At 46.0% G+C, this 24,426-nt stretch overlaps 1 long non-coding RNA gene across 1 annotated transcript; it reads left to right on the top strand.

Annotated features, from left to right (window-relative positions):
• Positions 1-18,044: 18,044 nt before the first annotated feature.
• LOC143434895 (uncharacterized) lies at positions 18,045-24,183 on the top strand. Its single transcript, XR_013104749.1, has 3 exons — positions 18,045-19,614; positions 23,160-23,248; positions 23,777-24,183. It is a non-coding gene; the product is annotated as an uncharacterized LOC143434895 (long non-coding RNA).
• Positions 24,184-24,426: the final 243 nt, after the last annotated feature.

Below are 24,426 nucleotides of genomic sequence, written 5' to 3'. Positions count from 1 at the left end.
TCAACTCTAATTATTGTGAAGGGCCCCTAACTTTTAGGTGAGCTCCAATTCAACTGGGTGTAGTAGTGAGGGATTTACTTGATTGGATCATCTTCTTTGAGAAGGCTCACACTAAATCTGGGCCACACCTTCTGGTGACAATGAAAATAAAAGAACATGGAAGAAGGAACTTTTGACTTTGCCTGTTTGTCTTCACTCTTGCCAGTGGGTTCATCTATCCTATTGCCAAAGCATTATTTCACCTGTTTATTATTAGAACCTGTTTCTTTAGGATCCCAGTAAAGAGCTGAAGACCATCAGCTCTCGAGGAATCCTCCTGGACTCCAGCACCAGATTGGGACCGCTGAGACATTCAACCTCCTGGGCTCAACAACTGCCATATTTCTGGCCTTTCCACTGAGAGACAGCCATTGTTGGTCTAGCTGTATCACAGACTGTAATCTGGCCCTTGAGGCTTGGGAAGGGGGTTAACACACACACACACACACACACACACACACACACACACACACGCATACACACACACTTCTGTTCCTTTGGAGAACCCTAAGTAAAACACGATGGGTAGGAGGAAATGACAAAAGCAAGCTCTTCACTATTGGCTTTCTATGGCTCTGTGGACATATGTGCAAACACACACACACACACACACACACACACACACACACACACACAGAGAGTTAGAAATGTGTTCCAGGTTGCATATCCTTTGTATACCAAATATCTAAACCCCCATTGCCAGGCCTTTCCTGGATCTGGCAACAGTGGCAGAGCGTAGCCTAATGGTCCAGCACTTGTAAATTTTTATTTCTTCATAAAATCTAAAAATGGCAACACAATTACACACACCCCAGTGCCCTAGGGACAGAAAAGCCAGAGACAACTCTTGTTTTGCCTTAAAAAATATGAAGCAGTGCTTCCCAGCTGTTCTCGGAAAGTCCGGTTTCAAAACAAAAGTCCCCTGGAGCCTCTCAATGTGTAAACTGGGAGAAGTGAGGTAATTAGTTTGATCTGGAGAGAGGTTGCCAATTCTGTCAGCATGTTAGGGATTCTGTGGAGCATACAGGAAAACTATTGACCCAAGTGAACAAAGCCATCTACTTTCTCCCTGGGGTCTATTCTGAATTTCCAAGTCCTAGGACCAGGTAGCATTTAAGTGCCACAGGAGTTGATGAAGAGCTGACCACTGGCTGGGTCTCTGAACAGGAGGAAAGAGAAGGCCTGGATTTGAATCCTCGAGTGCCCGAGAGGCTCTTTTGTATAGTTCCCTCACAGATATATGTACTTAGGTTCTGCTCAGGGGTGGGGCTGTGATGCTGCTCCACACTACTGCTTGCCCAAGGTAGCTTGCCTCTCAGGTCAGACACTGTCTTGCTCTTCTAATATGTAAACCACTACCTCCTGCCGTAGCTACATCCATAGAGTAGGGCCCTGGGTTTTCCTCGAGTTCATGATAATACAGTCTGCAATTTTGGTATTGGCTATATCTACTGATGTCTGTCAAATAGAACCATTATAGATCTCGCACATGCCCCCTTATTCTTGGACAATGTTTTTTTGAGTCTTTGAATTAACACAGAAAGAGAGAGGTTGGCAGTAGCTGACAGACATGCTGACAGAAAGGCTGTATGTATGTGTAACAGTGTGAGCTCTGTTGTGGAGGTCTCCATAAGAGGTAACTAAAGAACCTTCACCAACTGCAGCAAGTTCTAGCCCCAGTCCTGTTTTTAGCTTCTCCTACCATTTCCAGGGCAACTGGGGATACTTGCAGGGATGGGGCAGGTTTATCACTGCCAGTAGCTCTAAACTTCTAATGTTGAGTCTCAGAGCTCTTTTCTACGTTCTTTTGGTAGGAATCTGGCATTCTATAGACCCCTAGGAAGTATACAGGCTTTGACCAATAATCTTAGTGAAAGGTTATTTGGGGAGCAATTTCTTCATGTCTAGGACCAACAAATCACAATTATGTCCACACAACATAGATCCTATATGACAACTAGATGTGGGAACCAAAGAGACTCATGCTGCTGCAAATACCCCAAGACTGCCCTTTCTCCTAATACTTGAATTATCTGTCCCAACTGTTCTCTTTCATGTTTAACTCAGAGTGCTGGCGTTGCTAGGCTTGCTGCTTGATACACTGGGAAGTGCATTTGGAGAAGGCGAGGCCTTTCATAATGGTACTGTGTGGGAAAGAGTCAACCAGAGCAACTCAGCTCTGCTTCTCAGTTTATCTCTGTTCAGTCCTGACAGCCCACGCTGGCCAGCGAGATCACCTATCATAGTTACCTTTCTATTGTTCTGACAAAACCACCATAACCAATGGAACTTATAAAAGAAAGTGTTTAATTTGGCTTATGGTTTCAGAGCATTCAGCATTCATGATGGCAGAACGAAGCCGGCAGGAAAAGTTGAAAGCTCACATCTTGATCCAAAGGTAGGAGGCAGAGAGAGCTAACTCAAAATGGTGCCAGTCTTTTGAAACCTCAAAGCCTGTCCCGAGTGACATGCTTCCACCAGCAAGGCTGCACCTCCTAACCCTCTCCAACTAGCCACCAACTGGAGACCAGATATTCAAACATATAAGCCTATGGGTTTTTTTCTTATGTAAATCATCAGCAGTAGCCAGAGGAATTAAGGAGCCCAAGGAAGCCTGATTTAACATGGGAATATCAGCACCAGTTTCAGAGAGTCTCAGTTTGTATTACTGCCATGTGAACCTTGTTAAGAAATAGGGCTTGCTATATTGATGACTGGGTTTGCTAACTGCAGAACACCATGCAGGAGAGTTACAGTGAGAGATAGAGTTGTGACATCATACAACTATTGCCCCAACTGTCTCCTCGGAGCTGGGCTTTAGGAAGTCCTTTGTGTAGCTCTGTGTGATGGGTAGGCAGCATGGTATGTTCTATTACAGTGGTTTGGAGATGTTGGGGGCCACAGGTGCTCATGGGGAGCCCTGGTCAGAGTAACTTTGGACTGTAACCTCAAACTCTTAGGGAAGGGACCCATGACCCTTTATTTTGCTGAAAATAGAGGCAGTATATGTGTCCCACAACTGCCACTCTGCCATGTATTTCCTTCCTAAGGGGCAAGAGGAAACTTAACACCAAGTGTTTCTACTTCCTTTACTTATATACAGACTGATTAGGATCTAGGGACTTCCACTAAGTTGTGGCTAGTATCTTCTACATCAGAAAAATAATTACAAGATACTGGAGAGAGAGAGAGAGAGAGAGAGAGAGAGAGAGAGAGAGAGAGAGAGAGAGAGAGACTCATTTAAGTGTCTTCTTACATAGCTTTTGAAGTTAATGTTGCTCAAAGGATATAATTTGCAGCCAAGTGAAAAGATTATGCAAAGTTTAAAATGTTAGTAAAAACGCTGTGAGCTGGTGTATTTATTTTGCTTATCTCAAGAACTCCTTTTTGTAAGTGTGACTGTAAGGTGGTTTATGAGGTGAGCCATGTGGGCTGGTGGAAGAGACAGAAGCACGGATGAAGTTAAATGCAAAGGTCACATACATTTTGGCCTTTGGCGTGGTTCATTAGCTGGTTTACTACTCTTGCCTGAGCCATCACTCTGGAAAAGGAATAGTGTTTCTATGCAGGCAATCTTCACAGCACTTTCGATTTTTGTCAGCTGCAACTCTTGACTCTCAGCCATTTAGAAATGTGAGTCAGATGCCGGTGGGAGAGGGGCTCCTTCCTCCTTCCCATGCCTCTCTGAATTTCCTTGTCTTTTTCTTCTGCACTTCAGGTCTGTTGAATTGCCTGACACTCTCGTCACCAGGGAAAGGCATGTTTTCCCTGATGTCAAGAGCTGAAGGGAACCAACCTTGGAGCTTAAAAGAGGAATAAAGCCCAGTTGGGAGTACAGCTTCCTGTACGAACAGCAGGTGGCTGGGGTTTGACACTGTCAAGTCAGGGCAATGTGAAGGAGAACTTGGCTTCTGAGTGTAAGTGTGTGCAGTCTCAGCAGTGGGAAGGCCGAGGCAGAAGGAAGACAGGTGTGAGACCACCCACCTCCCTTTCCTTGAGGCTTTGAGATTCCAGCCCCTCTGGAGTAGCTTGCCTCTTTCTTCCTGGTTAATCTGAGAGGGTGTGCTAACTAAAGCAGAGGGGCTCTGGTTCAGGTTCAGGGAGGCATGCAAAACAAGGCTGTTGGACTTGGTTTATGAGGTTGAGTCCAGGGTTCCAGGCACTCAGGAGCAGTGTTAGTTGATTAGAGGATAGCTAGCAGGATCTGAAGACAGCTTCCTTCGATACGGTTTCTAACATCTTCTCTCCCATTTTCAATCTTCTTTCACTGAAGTGGCTGCCACCGACTTGGATCGAGTAGACATAGGATTTTACTGAAACGGAACTTTGGCTGCTTCCAGAGATTTCTAGAAATGTCTCTTCCGGGATCTGATGTGAAACAGTGACTTAGTCATCTGATGTGAGACTTGTGTTTGCCATGTTCACCATCATGTGCAATTATTCAACAGCCTTGGTCTGCATCTACATTCTTGGAGTGCCCTGGTACAGGGTTGCACACAGCCTCAGTCCTGGCTATAGTCACACGAAACGTCTTTTCTCCTGTCTCCTAGTTCTGCACATTTCTCTTATTTCTGTGAACACAGACAACATCCTCTCTTAGAGTTTCTGGAAGGAATCAGTCCTCGTGATCCCTTGATTCTGGACTTCCGGCCTTCTGAATGATGAGAGAGTGAAACATATTCTCTCTCTCTCTCTCTCTCTCTCTCTCTCTCTCTCTCTCTCTCTCTCTCTCTGTGTGTGTGTGTGTGTGTTTAAGATTTATTTATTTTTCTTTTATCATGTGCTTGTGTGTCTGTGAACCGTGTGTGTGTGTGTGTGTGTGTGTGTGTGTAATACCAAAGGAGGGCATCAGATAGAGTCTCTCGAACTGGAGTTACAGACAGTTGTACACCACTATGTGGGTGCTGGGATTGAACCTGCATCCTCTCAAAGGGCAGCACATACTCTTAGCCACTGAGCCATCTTTCCATCCTCCAATGCTTGGCTTTTTAACCCACCAGGTTTTCTGTAACTTGTTCCAGAAGCACCAGGAAAACAACACAGTGTGCCTGGGTTCTTTTCCACTTCCATCCTCAGTCTTCACTACATGCCATGACATCTTCTTTGGTATAGAGCATGTGATGGGTAATTTTATATCAAACTCGACAGAGCCAGCAAGTACCCAGAAATCTGGCTAAACATGATTTCTGGGTATGTTTATCACAGATTTTTATTGGGAATTAGCTTTGAAACTGGTGGACTGAATATGACAGATGGGTCTCCCCATAGGGATGGGCATCCTTGAATCCAGTGAAGGTTAGAGTGAAAAGACAGAGAGGGGTTGAGATGATGACTAACACACATGCTTGGCTCATACATGAGTCCTCGTCTGTCCTTGGTTCTCCAACTCTCAGGACTTAACTGCACTGGTGGTTTTCTTTGTCTTCAGCTTACCTGTGGTGAATAAGAGAATCTCTTATTATGAATTTGATCATATGAGCCAGTATCTTATAATAAACTCTACACATGGATGGATGCCTTACACATATGTGCATATATACATATAGAATTGCAGCTTTATATATAGGGGAGACATCTGGGGAACCCCAGTGGGTACTTGAAACTGAGGATACCTAACCTTATATAGACTCTGTTTTTCTGCTGTACTTACATAATACATACTTGCGATAAGGTTTATATTTTAAATTAGGTAGCCCTTATTAATGATTATAACCAATAATGAAACAATTTAACAGTCTATTCTAATATAATTACTTAAAAACTTATGAAGTGTTTATTTCTGGAACATTTCACTTAAATATTTTTAGACTGTGTTTGATTGCAGTTGGCAGTGGTAACTGAAATTATGGAAGACAAAAAACATGGATGAGGAGGAGGGGTGTAGAATCTCCCAGCGGTGTGTGTCTCAAGGGAATACCAACAAACACATGATAGATTCAATAGAGAACTGACTGGTCAGCTGTGTACAGCTGGAAGTACCTGAGTGTTAGAGGCATCTGGACACCCAACTCATGGCATCATGGTCTAGCCTTCTATACTGGATTCACTGCTTTTTTCTTTTTTCTTTTCTTTCTGTCTTTCTTTCTCTCTCTCTCTTTCTTTCTTTCTTTCTTTCTTTCTTTCTTTCTTTCTTTCTTTCTTTCTTTTTTCTTTCTTTATTTTTTGAGACAGGGTCTTGCTGTGTGGCTCAGCTTCCCAAGTGCTGGGATACAGGTATGCGTCTGTGCATTCAGGTTTCAGCCTCCACCGACCAATCTTTTCTCCCAGTCTGCAAGATCTTCTTTCTTTAAAGTGATATCCAGCAGAGAAAAAGGTGGAAAAGATGCCCAGGTCCAGAAACATTTTTGGCTTAGGGGCCTGCACTTGTGTGGGTCCAAGGGCATGGAGGACTGAGCCTACTTCTGAGTGTAATTAATTCCCTGTGGCTTCTCAGCTTAAGCAAACTGAGGAGTAATATTTCAGTTTCCTTCTACTGAGTAGCAAGACACCTAAAAATCCTGGTCTTGAAGAACTACCAGTGGCTTAGGTTCCAGCTCTGCAGGTGAGCACTTGAATCAGTTTTATCTGGTCTGTGCTGGATTGCCCTTCCTGACTGTGACGACATGTTGGGTTGGTTGGAGCCTGGATGGTCTAGTGAGGTTTCCTTTTGTGATGTTTTTTTATAGCTGTGTCCTAGGGTCATTAAATGACGAAGACTTGTGTCTCTTGTTTTATAAGAAGGTATTGAGGCTGCCACACGACAAGGGAGAGATGTCAAGAGAAACAGGGATGAAGGTAGAGAAGCTACCAGGTTCTTAAGACCCAGCCCGGAATAGGTTCAAATCTTCAACTGCATTCTGCAGACTAAACGAAGTCATAACAGTAGGCTGAATCCTGGAGTGGGGAAGAAAGCCTCTCCCTGTAAACACCGAGGAGTGCGAGGTAGTCGCACTAGATAATACGGCTATCAGTGGACCAGAGAACTGGGTCATCTTTGCTAATCGTGTATTCCACGTCTCCGTGGAAAAGCTCATCCTGCCTAGCAGGCATCTTGCTACACAGAGTAAGAGCAGAACCCAGCTTTGTTTGTTTGTTGCCTCTTACGGCTAAATCTCTAAGTGGATCTTTAAGATGTCATTCCAAAAACACCTCGTGCACCAAAGGTTTATTCTAACACTCAGCCCAAGGCCAGGCATGGAGACCTGCACAGGGGAATGAGGGAGCCCTGGCAGGTAAGAACTTTGGGAGAAGTTAGGTCTGGCTCTGAGTCCTTGCACTTACAGGTGATGGGCTTTGTGGGCAACTGTCTGTCTCTTGCTGAGAGAGGTTTTTTTTTTTTTTAATCAATAAAATGCAGATGATAAGGTCTGTTTCACAGGGAAGCCGTGCGGCCTGAGTTGTATACAGTAACTTAAAGTGCTTAGCAAGCACCTGCTCTACTGCAAAAGCCACTGAATGGTAGCTATTATTATCAATAATAAATGCAGGTTGAAGGAATGCAGAGATGAGTGAATGTCTTTGCAACTTTCAGCCAAATGGACTCTATTCGTGCTTCCTCCCTCCCATCCAGGCACAGGTAATAATATATACACAAGGTTCAAGCTAACGGGTCCACCATTTGTAACTCCCCCCCCCCCCTTCTTTTAAACGATAAGAAACCACAACTATGACTAGGGTTCTTTGGTATCCCAGGTCCTGGGATGGATTAAAAGCACCTCATTCTGCTTCTAGACTTCTCCACAAGCATGTGGCATGTGTCCCTCCCCCACCTCTCTCCCCCTCCCTCCCCCCAACTCCTCATGCGCTCTGCATGTGCCCACGAAAATGGAGGTGCACCTGCACTAGCAGCCTGCCTGCGGAGAGGCATTTTCCCCTCCGTTGCCTGGGCGATTCTGACTACACACCTGCAAAGAACCTTCTTTTCCTCCCCATCTCCAAATCAAAGTGAGTCTTTACTCTCCAAGCTGCCTGCAGAGGGAGCACGGGGAGGGTTTGAAGAAAGCAGAACAATTAGACACTGGGCTGGCCCCTCTCTGAGGCTGGAGTTGTTTTTAGCTCTGCCTCTCAGGCAGACAGGCCTTGCCTTGGGGGGTCATGTCCCAGCCTGATGAATTAAGGACAACAGAAGCCTGTTGGCTTAGAAAAGGAGTGTCGGTCCTCTCTCTGAGGGGCTGAGCAGGGAGGTTCTCCCTGTGTTTTCTGTTTCTCTGTAAATGACAGGGCTCCCGACAAACCTGCACTGCCTGCCTCTGTCCAAATGTTCTTAGCCTAACAACCCAGTGTAACCAACAATAACAATAAACTCTCTCCTCTGTGCACTTTTAGTGGGAAACCAAAAGACACATTTTGGAATCCAAAACTGCATGTCCATTTGATGATTAGGAACTGTGGATGAAGTAGGAATTTGGAGCAGGGGCAGGATTCCAGAAGCTTCCAGGAAGAGAGAACAGGTTTCTTCAAAGGCCTGGGTCGGTGGGGGCTGTCAGAGGGGGCAGTCAGGAGATCCTGGGGTAGGGTGGGAGGAGTGGGGTTGTCTGGCAAACTGCAGGTGAGTTTTGCTTTTTATGCAGGAGGGACCCTTTCTGGAGGCAAATGGGCTCCAGGCTGCTACAGTCTGTTGGAGAAAATAGCTCTGGGTTTGGATCTAAGGAAGACTATAAACGAGGAGTGCAGAGACTTGTTTCCCAGCCCTGTGGGAGTCAGGGTAGTTTTAAATGAAGGGCAGCTGCAGCCTTGGGCTAAAATCTACCTCCCCCAGTCCTGCAGTAACCTTATTAAAGAATAAAAATAAAGGCAGGACTTTTATGACGACAAAGAAGAAAAGGCAGGGCCAGGCGGCTTCTCCAGCAGAAGGGGTGGGAGTGGGCTCTGGGTTGTGTGGGAAGGACGTGGGTTGGGTCTTTCTATCTAAGATACAGAGATGAGGGGAGGGGCTTTGGACAGAGGTCCTGGGTTGACTGTCCAGGCTGGGTTTTGGGGCAGGAGGCAGGGTTATTCTCTGAGGGCTTGTCTTTCTGCCAGGCCGATTGACTTCTACCTTTGTTGTAATGGGGCCACTTTCCTGAGGTAAAACAGATTTCTTCAAAGGCCTGGGTCCGTGGGGCCCAGTCGGGAGATTCTGGGGTAGGGTGGGAGGAGTGGGGTTGTCTGGCAAGCTAGGAGGGCCCACACTGGTTTACTGGCTTTCTAAGGGAAAGCTACCTGCTGTTCGTAGTGTGGGGGTGTGTGCCCCCAGATTGAGTCAAAACCGTGGACACTCTCTGCTCTTGGAATAGTGCACATCACTCCATTCTGTACATCCTGTCCTTTTGTAACCGGGCTGCCTCCACTGCTTTGGATCTTGGTCCTGAGAAAGGACAGAGCTGAAGTGTTTGGACACTGGCCTGCAGTGCAGATGGCCTGGAGCTGCAGGCCAGGGGGACAGGGTGAGCCCAGGGGTAGGACAAGAGTGAGGAAGAACTTCATTTCTAGAAAGACCCATGGGGCCTCCAGTTCCTTGGGAGTGGGCGTACACAGATCTGGATCAGGCTGGGGAGGGCAAGGGGGGGTGTCAGTCAGTGAGGAGTTCTGCTGCTGGATTCTGGGCTGGGAAAGTGAGACAGGGCACAGGAGGAAGACTTGTTTGATGGACTCATGATCCCAGGCTGCTGAGGTAGGCTTTATGGTATAAGAGTGGGGGTCAAGTTGGAGGCCTTCAGCCAGGCTGGAGGTACATGAAGACAAGAGGCCTTCATTTGGTTGTGTAGGGGCGTGTGTTGGCAGCTTTTCTTTGTCTTTGTATGTAATCCTCCCAATCCTCCCTGCCTCCCTGCCTCCAGTATTCCTGGTTGTATTCTCTTTTGCTTGGTCTGTATAAATTACAAGCCTAACTGTGCTACTGCCCTGCCCTTGGGTTTCCCCCGCGGCTCCCAACTACTCCAGAATAGCATCCAAATCCTTTACTGCCTTCTGCAAAGCCGTCTGCGATCTTGAACTTGCTTTCTTTTTCTTCTCTCCATCCTGGGGCAAATGACTATTTATTCTCTGTACTACCAGTGTGTCTGTTGTCACAGCTAATATCAATGATCTGTTCCCACCCTCAGCCTATCTTTAAGGTAGGCAAGGGATTGACTTACAATTCCCATCTTTCAAATGGCTTCAATTCTCTAAGGACCCCATGCTTTTGTCTGAGGTCTTGCTCTGCCCTTTGCAGAATATGAGTCTGCTTCTATGTTAGGACAGATGAACAAGGATGGGAGACCCCTGTGGAGCCACTCTCTGTCAGTGAATGGCAGGAGAGGAGAACAAATATCCAGTTTCCTGGGACCTGTGATACAGCTGACATGCTCTGACATCCCCTTGGAGACTGTGTTTTAGGACTGATCCACACCTCAACTCTCTCAAGCTTCCCAAAGCATCTCCCTAGTATTCACTGACACCCACCTCTCATCTCATGACTGAAAGCCAGGTGCCCTTCACTGTTTCTTCTACCCAGAGCTCATGCCAGCCTAGAGACCCACTGCCAAGATCTGTGCTCCATAGTGTCAGATCTGGTTTCTGCTGACCTCCTGTGGGCATAGCACTGGGACTCATGGGACATTCCATTAGGGTCCTGTGCCCTCTGTACTGGAATCCTGGATTCTTTTATGTTTCCTGTACCTGAGGCTTCCTTTTACTGGCACAGCATGAAGTTCAGGAGCCCACACAGGGGCACTGGTAAGTGTTAGCTGGGTTGAAGTGTGGAAATTAGCATCTTCTGCATTTGACAGACTCCTGCCTCAGTCAAGGTGCTTAACTGCTGGGTGTGTCCCTGAGGCGGTGTTCATATTGGGTTGATTGAGGTGGGGAGGTGGGAAGGCACACTGTAAATGTGGCAGTCGATATTCCGTGGGCTACGATACCAGACTGAATAAAAAGAAGAAGGTGAATTGAGCACCAACACTCATTCACGTCTGCCTCCTGACTGGGGACAATGCGATCGGATGCATCAGGCTCCTCCCATGGTGATTCTGCTGCCTTGATGGACCCAACTCTCAAACTGAGTCAAAGTAAGACCCTTCCTCCTTAAGTTGGTCTGGTAAGGTATTTTAAGACAGCAAGAAGCAAAGTAACTAATAACTCTACCGGTCACCAAGTCCTCAGTCCACCCGTGAGCTGGATGGAGACTTTTTCTCTCCCGTTCACGTTATTGTTGTTGGCTCTCAGTCCATGACTGGATGGTGACTGATGGTAGCTTTCTTGCTGTCCCTCTGCTCCTCCACACTAGCCTCAGAGTGACTGCTTTCAAAGTGTAGGAGTGACCACACCACCTTCCTCAACTGACTCTTTTAATGGTGTCTGGTAATAACAGTGTCCACTCCTGTACTCTGGGCTGGCAAGCTTGTTTTAAAAAAAAAAATCTGAGTTCTAAGTCATAGTGTTTGCTAATTACTATGCTGTAAACATTCTTCCTTTGGTTGATTTCAAGTGACCGATGCTTCTGGAAATATTTGTGAACATCGAACACTGAATGGCTCTTTGAGTGATACCAGGTGGTCAGAGCATACGATGTACCACCGTGGCCAGGTGTTTTGCTTTGCTGTATGAATTTTCTCTTTGTCTATAACCTCTCCTGCTCGACAAGTCCTCTCTTATCTCATTTCATCTAATTTTTTCCACCCCAGAGTCCCACTTCCTGTCTCCTTTGACCAGAATGCATCCACTCACAAGCCTCCTTACTTTGACAGACCAAAGTACTCCCTTTGACCTTCTGGTCCTAACAGGATGCCAGTCATCCCTTATGAGAATCCATTTCAGAGGCCCAGACACCATCTGTAAATTCTAGCTGTTACCACGTGACCTGGAAGTTCCCAGACATACCTTGGGAGAAGCAGTAATGTAGTGGGTCTCGGTATGGCTACTGAGGAGTCATACTGGTGGAGGAACATCCTCCTGAGCCCTCCCCTCAGGGTTCAAGGACTTGGTTGTGTATTTGGGGAAATCAGAAGCTGGAAGTCATAGGACTGCAACTCCAGCCCTTGTTGCTAATAAGCCCCCACCCAGAGCACCTTCCCACCCTGTTGTTACAGGAGGCTATCTGTCTGCATCAGCAGACTGTGTGCTCACTAACAGAAAACGAAAGAATAATCCCAAAGCAACTTACAAGGTCAGGAGTACCTTGCTATTGAGGGTTCAGCTCTTCAGGGCAAGGAAGGATCTTTCCCAGCTACTTTTCCCATCTGCACAGAAAGGGGTAAAGTGTCCTCCCAGATTCTGTCTGCAATTTGTCATCCCAACTCCAAAGGTCACTACCTCCTGATCTCCACAATAAAAACTCAGCCTGGTGCTAAAGAACCTGAAATGTGAAAACAGAACTAAGGTCCACAGTAGTTTATCATCAAAGTCAAAGTGCTCAGTAATACCCAGAATAGTCTCCCCTATATCCACCCAATGGATCACTCACTTATACTCCCAATGGGGTGGTCACTGCTCCTCCTATACTCCTAAAGGGTAGTCACTGGCCAGCCTTGGTGCAGGATAGTACTTTAGCACTGTTAGAACAAACAAAAGACAACTGTTTACATTAAAAGGTGCTGTAAAATTTGTACAAATGCTGAAGTGAGTGGTCTATATAGATAGATCTTGCAGAACTGGGGGTTGAACCAAGGTCCTCACACACACTAGGGTAGTGCTTCCCTCAGCACCCAGCCTCTTCTTCATTCTTACGTTTTGTGACAAGGCCTCACTAAGTTTCCCAGGCCAGCCTTGAACTCACAATCCTCCTGCCTCAGCAGTTGGTTTAAGATTACCTCAGTTTGAGGTGGAGTGGGTAGTGGTGGTTTGACTAGGTATGCCCCCCCCCCCCCACAGACTCATGTTTGAAGACTTGGCCCATAAGGAGTGGCACTTAGGAGGTGTGGCCTTGTTGGAGTAGGTGTGGCCTTGTTGGAGTGGGTGTGGCCTTGTTAGAGTAGGTGTGGCCTTGTTAGAGTAGGTGTGGCCTTGTTAGAGTAGGTGTGGCCTTGTTGGAGGAAGTCTATATCTGTGGAGGTGGGCTTTGAGGTTAGTCTATGTCCAATCTAAGCCCAGTGTGGTGCCCAGTCTCTTTTTGCTGCCTGCAGATCAAGATGTAGAACTCTTTAGCTCCTAGTCCAGCACCATGTCTACCTGCCACCACGATGATACTGAATCTCTGAAACTGTAAGCCAGCCCCAATTAAATGTTTTTCTTTATAAGTGTTGCCTTGGTCATGGTGCCTCTTCATAGCAATGAAACCCTAACTGAGACAGGGATGCTTTATTATATTTTATGCATTTTCTATATTGTTTCTGGATCTGTCAGGTATTTATAGTAGTTTTGCTGAGAGTCAGGCAGAACTGAAAAGAAGAGTCTTTACCATCATTCACAAACATCACACTGGGTCTCTGCTGTTAATACCTCTAGCATATGCACAGGCATGCACACATGCTCTGCTGGTGATCTGAATATAAAATATCCCCCTCAAATTCACATGTTTCAATACTTGGTCCCCAGCTGGTGATATTGTTTTGGGAGGTTGTAGAACTTTTAGGAGGTTGGAGGTGGTGGCACCTTGCTGGAGGCACAGTTGATGGATGGCTCCTTAGGGGTATGTTTTCCTTGGCTCTTTTTAATCACATGCTCCCTATACTTCCTGAGTGGACTGCTGCAATGCCACCTGCTGTCTCATATTCCTACCCACCTGGGTTGAGGCCCTGCCGCTGCCACATCTTGTCTGGCTCAGTGAACTGAAGTTCCCTGAAACCATGAGCCAAGAGAACTCCTTTGTAACTTAGGTTGCTTCTGTCGGGTAGATGGTGGCCTTTGCAGGCCTGGGGATTGGCCTCGCCTCGATGGCTGCTTTATCCTTGGATAATGAGAGCCCTTTTGATGGGTAGAAGAGTGAATCACAGGAGCAGGTGCTGTCCTGTCAGGCAGCTCTCCCTCATCACGTTGGGTTTTTTTTTTGGTTTGCTTTTTGTTTTTGAGACAAAGTCTAATGTCAGTCTTGAACGGGACCTTTTATCTCTGCTCCCAAGAGCTGGGGTCAGAGGTGTGCCCCATTTCTTCTAGCCTTTAACTGTCCTCCATATTCCTGGAATTTTATTCACTCTCACAGCCTTTTCCATCTGGGGACTTTGCCCGAGTTTATCAGCACACTATTGGTTGTGAGAATATGGCCAGAAGTGAACACCCAGGGAGATCCAGTCCAACTTTGTCATTTTGTGGAAACCAAGCCTCAGAGGGGTGAAACAATTCACCTAAAGTCACACAGCTTCCAAGTAGTAGGCATGGTATCTATCCTTAGCCCCCGAGTTGTCTATTTTCATTACATCATTTGGCTTGGGAATAATTTAGAATTTCGTCTTCTCAAGAGGACGTCCAGGAGCAGAGATGTCTTCCCTAAGGGGAAAGAGTCTCCACCAAGTTTTCTTTACTTTGTTATCAGAGGCCACATGCTCTAGCTCTGGGAAAGGAAAGGGCCAATCCATCTGGGCTCAGGGACTCAGTCAGACTGTTCCCACTGACCTCTGTTTGTAAGCATCTTCCCTGGTCCCAAACGTTAAAGCCAACAAGACCTGAGTTCGAAATCAGCTTAAACCAGCTGTGAACCTCAAGTCACTGAGCTGCAAAATGGGCAGAGTAAGACCTGTTTGCTGGGTGCATCTGAGAATGAAGGCTACTAATACCTCACGCCTGGCTGGCCTCACACCTCATAGCCACCGCTTGGAGGATGAGCAGATCTGATCCTATTTTACTGGAAGCCACTGTCTATGTCTGCTTGACCTCCATGGCAAGGCAAGAAGACAATGCCTGTGACTTTTCTCTTAGAGTCACTGTAGTGGCCATTTTCAATGTTCCTAAGATATATGTGGAAACAGGTTATGCCTTTAATTCCAGGATTGGGGAGTCTGCTTCAGGAGGATCAAGAGTTCAAGGTTAGCCTGGAATAGAGAGACCATGTTTCAAACAATGAAAAAGAAATCTCTATATAGGTGTGCATATGTATACCTATACATACCTATACATATGTGTGTATGTATGTACATATATATATATGTATACATATACACACACACACACGCACACGCACGCGCACGCGCACGCGCACACGCATGCACACACACATATATATATTAATTAAAATCATGGTTCTGGGAACCTAGAGGTCCTAAATTTGAGCCCCAGATCCATCACTTACTGACTATCTGACCTTGTACACATACTCTGAATTCAGATGGTTTGATTTTTCATCTGTTAAATCTACCATCAGTACCATCTATCTGGTCACATAGATAAAACAACAGACATAAAGAACTTGGCCATACCCCGTGTGCTCTTAATAACCAGTGCTCGTAGCTTCTGTTTGCCTCCCCTGCCACAGCTTTCCCTTCTATTTTTCTACTTCTTCCCTCTTTTTCCCCTCCCTTGCCCACCTTCCTCCCTCCTTTACTTTCTTCTTTCTTTCCTTCTTCTCTTTGGACATAGTCTCATTCGGTATGCCAATGATCATCTGGAGCTCAACAGTCTTCCTGCCTCAGCCTCCTGAGTACTGATTACAGGCATACATCTGCCACGATGCCTGGCTTTGTGTTCCTTGAGTATTCTTCACCAGTTTCTTGCTTTTGCTATGACAGTGAGACAGTCGCTTAGCTACTCGCCAACTCTTTCCTGCAGTCTCTGGGCAAGTCGATGACTGTATCTCTCTGTCGCATTGAAGCGACTGCTTGGTCTCTGACTTTCCTGGGGCTGGTTGAAATGTAGGGAGTGTGTCTCTCTGGGCTGATGGTCTCAGGGCCAGAGAGACATTTGTTGCCTTCCCTCTGCGCAGAGGCTGTAATGGTAGGATCCTTAGCGGAGCACACGATGTAAGTGGCAATCCCACCATGGGCAAACTGCTAAGAGTGAGGGGAAACTCTTGCAGCCTCAGAATCGCCCAATCCTAACTGGCACTCATAGGGCAACCCTGCATGGCAAGACCATGGGTGACACATGGCTGTCTGCTTTGGCAATGTGAGTAGGGAGAAGAAAGGCGGAGGAGTTCATGATCTCTCACGCAGGAAGCCATTATTTTGCACAGGTTCTCTGCTTCCTTCCAAGGGTTGGAAGAACTGGGGTGTCTTGGGATGACTGCATAGATCTGGGGCCAGGCTGCAGCTGTGCATTTCCTCAAGGGAGCTCAATGCTCCTTTGCTTGAGCACCCCCTGCTCCCTGCCCCCATGTGTTTCTCTGCAAAGTGTGAGCCAGGCATGCTTCCTGCGGCACGGAATTCCATGTGACCTCCCAATGATGTTCATGAGGATGTACAATTGCCTTTCTTGGAGACAGTCCTCCTGAAAAAAAAAATGTCCCTTTGTACTTCCTGCCAAATCCCCCAGCAGGCTTCCTGTGTGGGCTCTGCCGTCAAGGATCATCCTTGGACACCTTCCCCTCTTCAAGGATCCTAGGAGGGAGACTGGAAGCTCAGGAACTCTGGAATGAGTTGATGTTTTGACTCACACTCACTTATGGTAATGTGTAAGTTATGGATAGCTGTTTCCCAGCATCGAAATAGCACAGTTTTAGGGCATCTGAGTAGCAAGATGGCAGTGTCTAACATCAGAGCTGTGACATGGGATGGAAGCTGGAAAGAAGAGACATGGCTGAGGGGAGAGTGACAGCCACTAGCTCTTACTTCCTATAGGAAGTGACAGAGGAGTTTTGACTTCAGACAGCTGGGGTTCAAAGCCTTCTCCTGCCACTTGACTGCTGTGTGATCACTGAGGTTCAGAGTCAGTGTCTAGGTCCAGGAAAGCATACGGCTGACTCCATTCTTGAGACAAGCTAATGTTCAACCAGGGACTTACGTGAGTATCCAAAGTGCTCCTCAGTCAGAATGCCTTGTCCAGAATGCCTTTTCTTCGTTTCACTGGTAGGTTGAAATTGAAGTGAGCTGAGTTAAACAAGCATGTACTGAATTCCTGGTAGTTGTAGGCTCTGGCCCTGGTATTATTGAGAGACAAAGGGATGTAGCTGATAGTAATGTGGAGAAGGTATCTGGACAGGAGACATTTTTCCACCTCTGGGGCTCAGGTTCCATGTATGACACAAGGACAGGCCTACCACATTTCCCTCAACATATACTGGGGACACTAACTGAATATTTCAAATAGCACAGCCTTTATTATATTGATGAATCAATAAATCACGAGTTTCCACCATGATTATGTTGTGTTATAGTTCACTTTGTGTGTATGTGTTTTCTGGCACACACATGTGCACGTGCATGTACACGTGCATGTGGGCAGCCAAACTGGATTTGGGTGTCATCTAACCTGCTCTGTTTTATCTTTCTGAGATAAGGTCTGACTGAATCTGGAGCTCATATATCAGCAAGACTAGCTATCCAGTAGGCGCCAGGAATCCTCCTGTCTCTGTCTCCTCAGCACTAGGATGGCAGGCATGTGCTTTTATGTGGGTGCTGAGGATAGGAGCTTCTGTCTTCATGACTGTGTGGCAAGCACTTTATTGAGTGAGCCACATGGTTTTTCATAGGATGACTGGACTGAAGACATTTGAACAGAGTTAGTCAGTCTTGGGGGGACTGGAAAGCGTTCCATACAAATCTCTCTAGAAAAGAAGGGGCTGTTGGTCTTACCCTGTAGTTGTTCTTCACCAAGAGCCAGGGCCTCACATTCCCATTTGGAGGAGGGAGGGGAAATGTTAGCCATCTGGTCCAGAGGCCCAGGGCCAGAAGATTATCTTCAGTTTGGTGGCAGTAGAGACTGGAAGGGAGGCTGGGGGTCGGGGTGCGCTGGAGAGGGAGGCAGCTTAGTCTCATGAGGGAGGAGATGCCAATGGTTAGATATCTGTAAGCCTCTCTGTGCCCTAGAGAATCTTGAAACCATTTGCTTTTAAAAACATCACTGACTTTTGTGATATTTGAACCCAGATGGGCCTCTATGAGCTTCCTGATCTTTTTTTTTTTTTTTTTGAGATTAAAATAAAATCATAAGGTCATATAGCTTTATGGCTTTAGCTTCAAGCATGATCTAGTTACCAGTATGGTTTGAATGTGAAATGTTTTCCATGGACTCAAATTTTGAGCATGAATTCTCCAATTTGTGGTGCTGTTTCCAAGGCTATGGGGCCTTTGGGAGATGCAGCCAGGCTGCTGGAAGTGGTCCATGGTGATAACCTGGTCCTTGATTCTGATCTGTTTGGTTTTCTGATCTGTCATGATGTGGGCAAACATTGCTTAATATTCCCACGGCCACAACTCTGCCATGCCTTCTTCTCACGATGAATCAGAATCCTTCTCAACATGGGCCAAAGTAATCCATTTCTCCCTTGATTCTTCCCTGTGTTGTGTCCTTATCAACCAAGAGCTTTCTAGCATAGTGGGGAGAGTTTGCATCCTTCTGGTTAGAGCTTCCAGGGCAGTCAAGGCACAGTATGAGCTGGATAGGACATAAATCACCCCTATCGCCCTTTTTCCTGAATATCAGGAAGATGATCAGGTTTGGCTGAAGAGTGCTGAAAGTCATCCAGTTTCTGTTATATTAGCCCATCAAGCAGGCAAGTAGCATGATGGAAGTAACATGATGCTCACGATGGGGGAACAAAGTAAGTGCTACTGGAGAGTCACCAAAAAGAGATACACCAAAAAGAGGAAGATACATTGTTGCGAATATGGGAATGTAGAGAACAGGACCCTGGGCCTGCTGGAGTCCTGACTGATGGAGGTGAGGTGCATGACGTGGTCTCTAAAAAATGCAGTTCAAAGGCCCTCGGTGTAAAAAAGGCGCACAGCTGGTTTGGCAGAGGGGCCAATAATTGAGGACTGAGAAGATCTGGTGGGCAGAGTGGGTACACATGGGAATGGGTCGTGCATGAGACTGGGGAATAGTGTGGAGCAGACTGAAAGGCCAGAAACCCCAGGCAGAGGCAGACATCCCACCCTCATTGGAGGAAGGTCTTTTTGATCACATCCTGTGATAGGAAGTATGTTGTTTTGAGGTAGGGAGCTTATACCATCTCTAGCTGTAGCTCAAAGAGAGGCTAAACATGGGACTCAGTTGGTAAAGTGCTTGCTGAACAAACATGCAGCTGAAGTTTGATACCCAGCATCCATGTTAAAGCCAAGTTGTGTTAGAGTTTACCAGTAACCCCAGGGCTGGCAAGAGGAAGACAAAAGGATTCCTGAGGTTTCCAGGCTAGCTACTTTAGCTGACTTGGCAAGCTCCAGGTTCAACGAGAGACCCTGTCTCAAAAAAATTAAATGGAAGACTCCTGAGATTGACCACTGCCCCTCCCCAATACCCCAAAACAAAACAATGATAAACCTGGGCCATACTTAGTCCTTCAGTCCCTACTTTTAAGGTTCTTGATGGCATTATGAATATTTATTGGATCAGTATCATTTCCTATTATAGTTATCAAGTGATCACAGGTTAGACATGTATTTAGGATCTCTGGAACATTCTGTAATGATCCATGTCAGCCTACTCTGGAACAACATCTTAATTACTCTTCAATTTATCTAGGACCTAAGAGCTTGGAGCTTGAGTCCTGATTTTGAACCCTATCTAAGGTGCCTAGCAGCTTCCTGACCCTGGAAAGTGGCCTTCTTCCTCCAGGTCAGTTCCTCAGCCTGACACTGGGAGCAACTGTAAGCATAAATATACAGATCCCTCTTTCTGGGTAAGAGGGACCTGTTCTCACAGAGTAGAGAGAGTGCTCTGGAAGCATTTTAAACAGTCTTGTCATTAAGAAAACTACAGAGCTTCTGAGTCCTGGAATCACCTTACCCCTCCTCTCCTGGGCAGTCTCTGGTATGGTTGCTGGTTTGAACAGGACACTTGGAAAAGACTTCTATTGCTCCCCAGGCCCCCTCCACAACTCTTGATACGGTTTCTTTAAGACTGCATGCTTGGTTCATGGTTTTGAGCCATGCATTCTATAGACTTGGAGTCTACACAGAACACGTGGTGCAAAGGCTACTTTGGCTTGCCTTCAGGTAATACACATGATTGCATAGCACTGTCTTTCTTCTCTAGCCCAGGTTTAGAAGACATTGGGGGTTTCTCTCTTTGAGTCTTTGACTCTGTGATTCTGTAAGCTCTGAATGTGTGTGGGGTCTGCCTGTCTGGTCACCTCCAGTGAGAGGAAGAGGGATGATTAGGAATCACATACTCAGCTCCTTTTCCAGAGAACAGGGTAGAAGGGGGCTTGGACAGGGGAGTGGCTTGTTTAAAACCACAGAGGCAGAGCAAATTGGTGGTAGAACAGGTTAATGGTCCTCCACGTGCTCCTTAAAACCTCAGGGTCACACAGGTACCATGAAAGCGCAGACTTAGGAGACTCACTTGGCTTGGCTCACCATGTCTCTGCAAATTCCAGGACACATAAAATAGTTCCATATAATTTGTGTTTATGGAGCTGATTAACAATTACCATGATGGTAGGGAGAGCCCTTCAGTCTACAGGAAATGACTTAAAATGATAAATGTCTACGGTTCTTCACTCCTTTGGTCTTACTGGAAAAAAATAAAAAATAAATGGTAAGACAAGCTGAAAGTATTCTGGACTGTTCTGCACTTGCCGCTCAGCTGTGGTTTACTAAAATGACACGCTGAACAAGTGTATTAATTTCAATTTGAAGTTCTTTCAGACTGAAATGATTGGGTACAGGCACACATAAAATTACATATTTTTTGTTGTCTTTGCGATGAGATATATACTCAGACTGTCCAACATGACAGGAGACAACTTTATTTTTCCTGACAAGGAATAAAAGATGTCTAAACACTTTGATGGTTAACATCGTGTGTCCACTTAGACATGGGGGACACTAAATTTGGAGCATGATAATAAGTTTTCAGGGCATCCAACTTGTCTTCTGTGCCTGCAGCATTTGCTCCTCTACACAGTTTATGGCTTTAATATTATTCCGCAGGCCTTCTGGCCAAATCGAATTACAATGAGATCTCTCGAAGGAAGTCCAGCTGAATAATGAAGAGTGATGTTTGCATGGGGCTTCAGGGTGGATTCCAGGAGCTGTGACTGAGCCCTCAGACTGTGCGTTTCATTAGAGGCTAATACTTCGGTCATGGAAAAATAGTTTGCCACTCTATTTGTGCATTGGGAAGAAGCTGGAATTCTGTGTGTGTGTGTGTGTGTGTGTGTGTGTGTGTGTGTGTGTGTGTGTATGTGTGTGTGTGTGTGTGTGAAGAACGGATTAAAATCCCATTCATGATGGTGTTAGTTATGTTTCCTGTCTCTCTGACACAACTTAAGAGAGGCGGGATTTACCATGGCTTCATGGTTTCTGAGAGTTCTTTAGTTCAAGTTTGCTTGGTCTTGTGCCTGTATATGTATATGCCTATGCTGTTCTTTACTTTAGAGTAGACAGGGAATAGCAAAAAATGGCAATACAAGAAGACATCAGGATAAAATCTAGCTTTCAGGGACACATGCCCAATGACCTTCCTCCAGCTAGACTTCAAGAGCCTTTCATTGTCTCCCAGTGATGCCATATACTGCAGAGCCCTGATGATCGAACCGACTCCCTTGAAAAGCTGTCAGAGTTTGCTCAGAGGGGTGCCTTACTAATTAATCTCTCTTAAAGAAAATTATTTTCTGTCTATGAGTGTTTTGCCTGCATGAATGTCTGTGCCTACCTGGTGCTTGCAAAGGCCAGAAGAGGCTTGTGGATCCACTGGAACTAGAAACAAAGATGGTTGCAAGCTTTCATGTAGGAGCTGGGGATTGATCCCAGGTCCTCTAGGAAACCAGTCAGTGCAAGTAACTCCTCAGATATCTATTCAGTCCTGTCTTAAGCATTTCTTAATCCAGTCAAGCTGACAACCAAGATGAGTGTACCACGCACAGCCACATGTTGCTATCTTCTTCGAGATGACTCATGTCATTCACTGCCTATATGGGACTAGATTCCGAGGGTTTCTGGAGGTTCTGCACAGTTCATTTAGGCTGCCCAATCTCAGGATGATAGCAGGAGCCAGATGGTGGGCAAACCAACATGTGTAGTGGCAGTGGTTCAGAGAAGGACACATAATGGTTACAAGAACAGAGTCCCTGTTCAAGCCCCGACATGGCTTCTGTGCACACACACACACACACACACACACACACACACACACACACACAGGCATCCCCTTCTGCAACTCAAACAAATGAAGGGTTAAAATGCAAATACTTCCGATGTTTCTCCTGTCTCACACAGACTAGGAGGACTTTAGGTTGGACCTATTTCTTCTTAAAGGCTTCAAAAAGTGGAACAGTGAGTTTCATAGAAAGCCCATTAGCCTACTTGGTGAAGCACACAATCAAGGCAGAGGGAACCAACCAGAGAACAGAAGAGCTTTTTAAAGTGAAAGTGATGTTTTTGGCTGCCGAAGGCCTCTTTCCTTGAAAAAGAAATGGTTTGTAATGGAATGTGGCATATGGGTCAGGTAATAGGTGGATCTGACCACTGGCTAAATATGCAGCCCGAGGGGAGGGGAGCGATGGAGTCTTTCTTTTGTACTTTAAACAGCATTTATTGCTGTCTTGAAGTATACAGTGGTAGAGCTACTTTAATTCAGAACCAACAGTTCATCAAGAAATTATTAAAAATTAGCAATTATCTTTTTTTTTCTTTTTTTTTTTTTTAAAGGCAGGGCGACATATTGGTGCTCAGGGTTCTGGGGAAAAGAATAATTTACAGCCTCCAAATGGAATCTCAGGTTGCATATTCTCTACTTTGAGAAGCTTAACACAACATTTGCAAGCACACGCTGCGCTGTGTAAACTCAACCCCTGTTAATTTTGGAAGCTGCCATCAGCCCCTCAAGGCTTCCTTCCCTGCTTCAGAAAGAAGATATCCTCCTGGAAGGGGGAGGGGCTGACAGAGTCTCAGGGCATGAGCACACTCCAGGTCCCCAGAGAGATACTATTTCAAAGTTCCGTGAAAGCGAACTGTGTCCACTTCTTATTTCTGGTACTTGGCACATAGCAGGTACTCAGTGAAGATTTTTGAATATGTGACTCGCTTATAAATTGGCTTTTTGTTTGTAGCTTTATTTAGCTCCTGAGAGCAAACACTGAAGGCAGAACAAGCAGCGATTAAAAAGATGAAGGGAGGTGGGACCGGAGGATTTGATAGCCCATTTCTGCATGGCAGGTTCCCCTCTCCAAGAATGAAAAGATGAGACTCTTCCTTGGAGCTCGGCTTCTTCTGCCTTATGCTAGAGGTCAGCCAACAGCAGCCAGGTAAGCAGAAGCACAATTTTCATGAAGATCTAAAACAAGGGACTTTGACAGTAGACGCCATTATTCCTTAGGGACCCTAGACTCTGTTGTGAAATCCAAGTTCATTCATTGCAGTCCAGAAGTACCAGGAAGGGAGAGGCCCAGCCACAGAGGAAGACAGAGCCTGTTGATGGGCTGCTGTTTGGGAGACAAGCTACCTATCTATTTATGATCATATTTTCATCTGGACATGATTCAACTTTTACTAATTGGCTTTACCGTTTTCTCAGTAGTTAATATTCATCTGTCAAAAACGCAAGCATAAATAAATAGCCTGAGTTCAAGTGTACCTTCTTATTAGGCCATACATCATGTTGAAGAGTTGCATTCTTTAACCAGGACGATAGGATTAGAAACGTCTTGAAAAAGCCTTCTTATTATCAATCATGTCATCTTGAACATGTTTCGAAGCTCGCTGCTGGCATCGGGAGTAGATGTTTTATTCAAAAGAATATATTTAAGGAAAATGACAGCACTTTTTGATTTCAGCTTTTTCAAAACAGGAAATCTCTCAAGTCCTCTATCCTGGGATCCTGGAAGAATCACGGTGTAGCTTTCTCTTGATGTACCCGAAGGGTGGAGAACTTTCTGACCCCAAGAATAAGTCTGGGACCAAGAAACTGACTCTGCTTTAGAAGACTATCTTGGCTCTCCTGTGGCTGTGGAAAGTACCATGTCTGGGCTTCTGTGTGTTCACATCCTCCATGAAGAAGCTGTGCAAGGCTAGTCTCTTAGTTAACTTGAGATGCTATAACAACAGTACCACAGTTGGGGAGGCTTTAAACAACACTCCTCCCTCATGATTCTAGGGGCTGGGAAGTTCAGGAGCAAGGTGCTGGCCAGTCCAGTGTTTGACAAGAGCTCGTTTTCTGCTGCACAGGCCGATGTCTTCTTGCCTTTTCCTAAGGCAAAGAGTAGAAAATGGAATCCTTCTCTCCTCTCCTCTCCTCTCCTCTCCTCTCCTCTCCTCTCCTCTCCTCTCCTCTCCTCTCCTCTCCTCTCCTCTCCTCTCCTCTCCTCTCCTCTCCTCTCTTCTCCTCTCCCTCTCCTCTCCCTCTCCTCTCCCCCTCCTTTCCCCCTCCTCTCCCCCTCCTCTCACCTCCCCTCCCCTCCCCTCTTCTCTCCTTTCTTTTCCTCTC

This window comes from Arvicanthis niloticus, chromosome 18 (genome assembly GCF_011762505.2).
Source record: "Arvicanthis niloticus isolate mArvNil1 chromosome 18, mArvNil1.pat.X, whole genome shotgun sequence".
Taxonomy (NCBI): Eukaryota; Metazoa; Chordata; class Mammalia; order Rodentia; family Muridae; genus Arvicanthis; species Arvicanthis niloticus.
The sequence above is the reverse complement of the archived record's forward strand: the minus strand, read 5'-3'. Positions and strand labels throughout refer to the sequence as shown.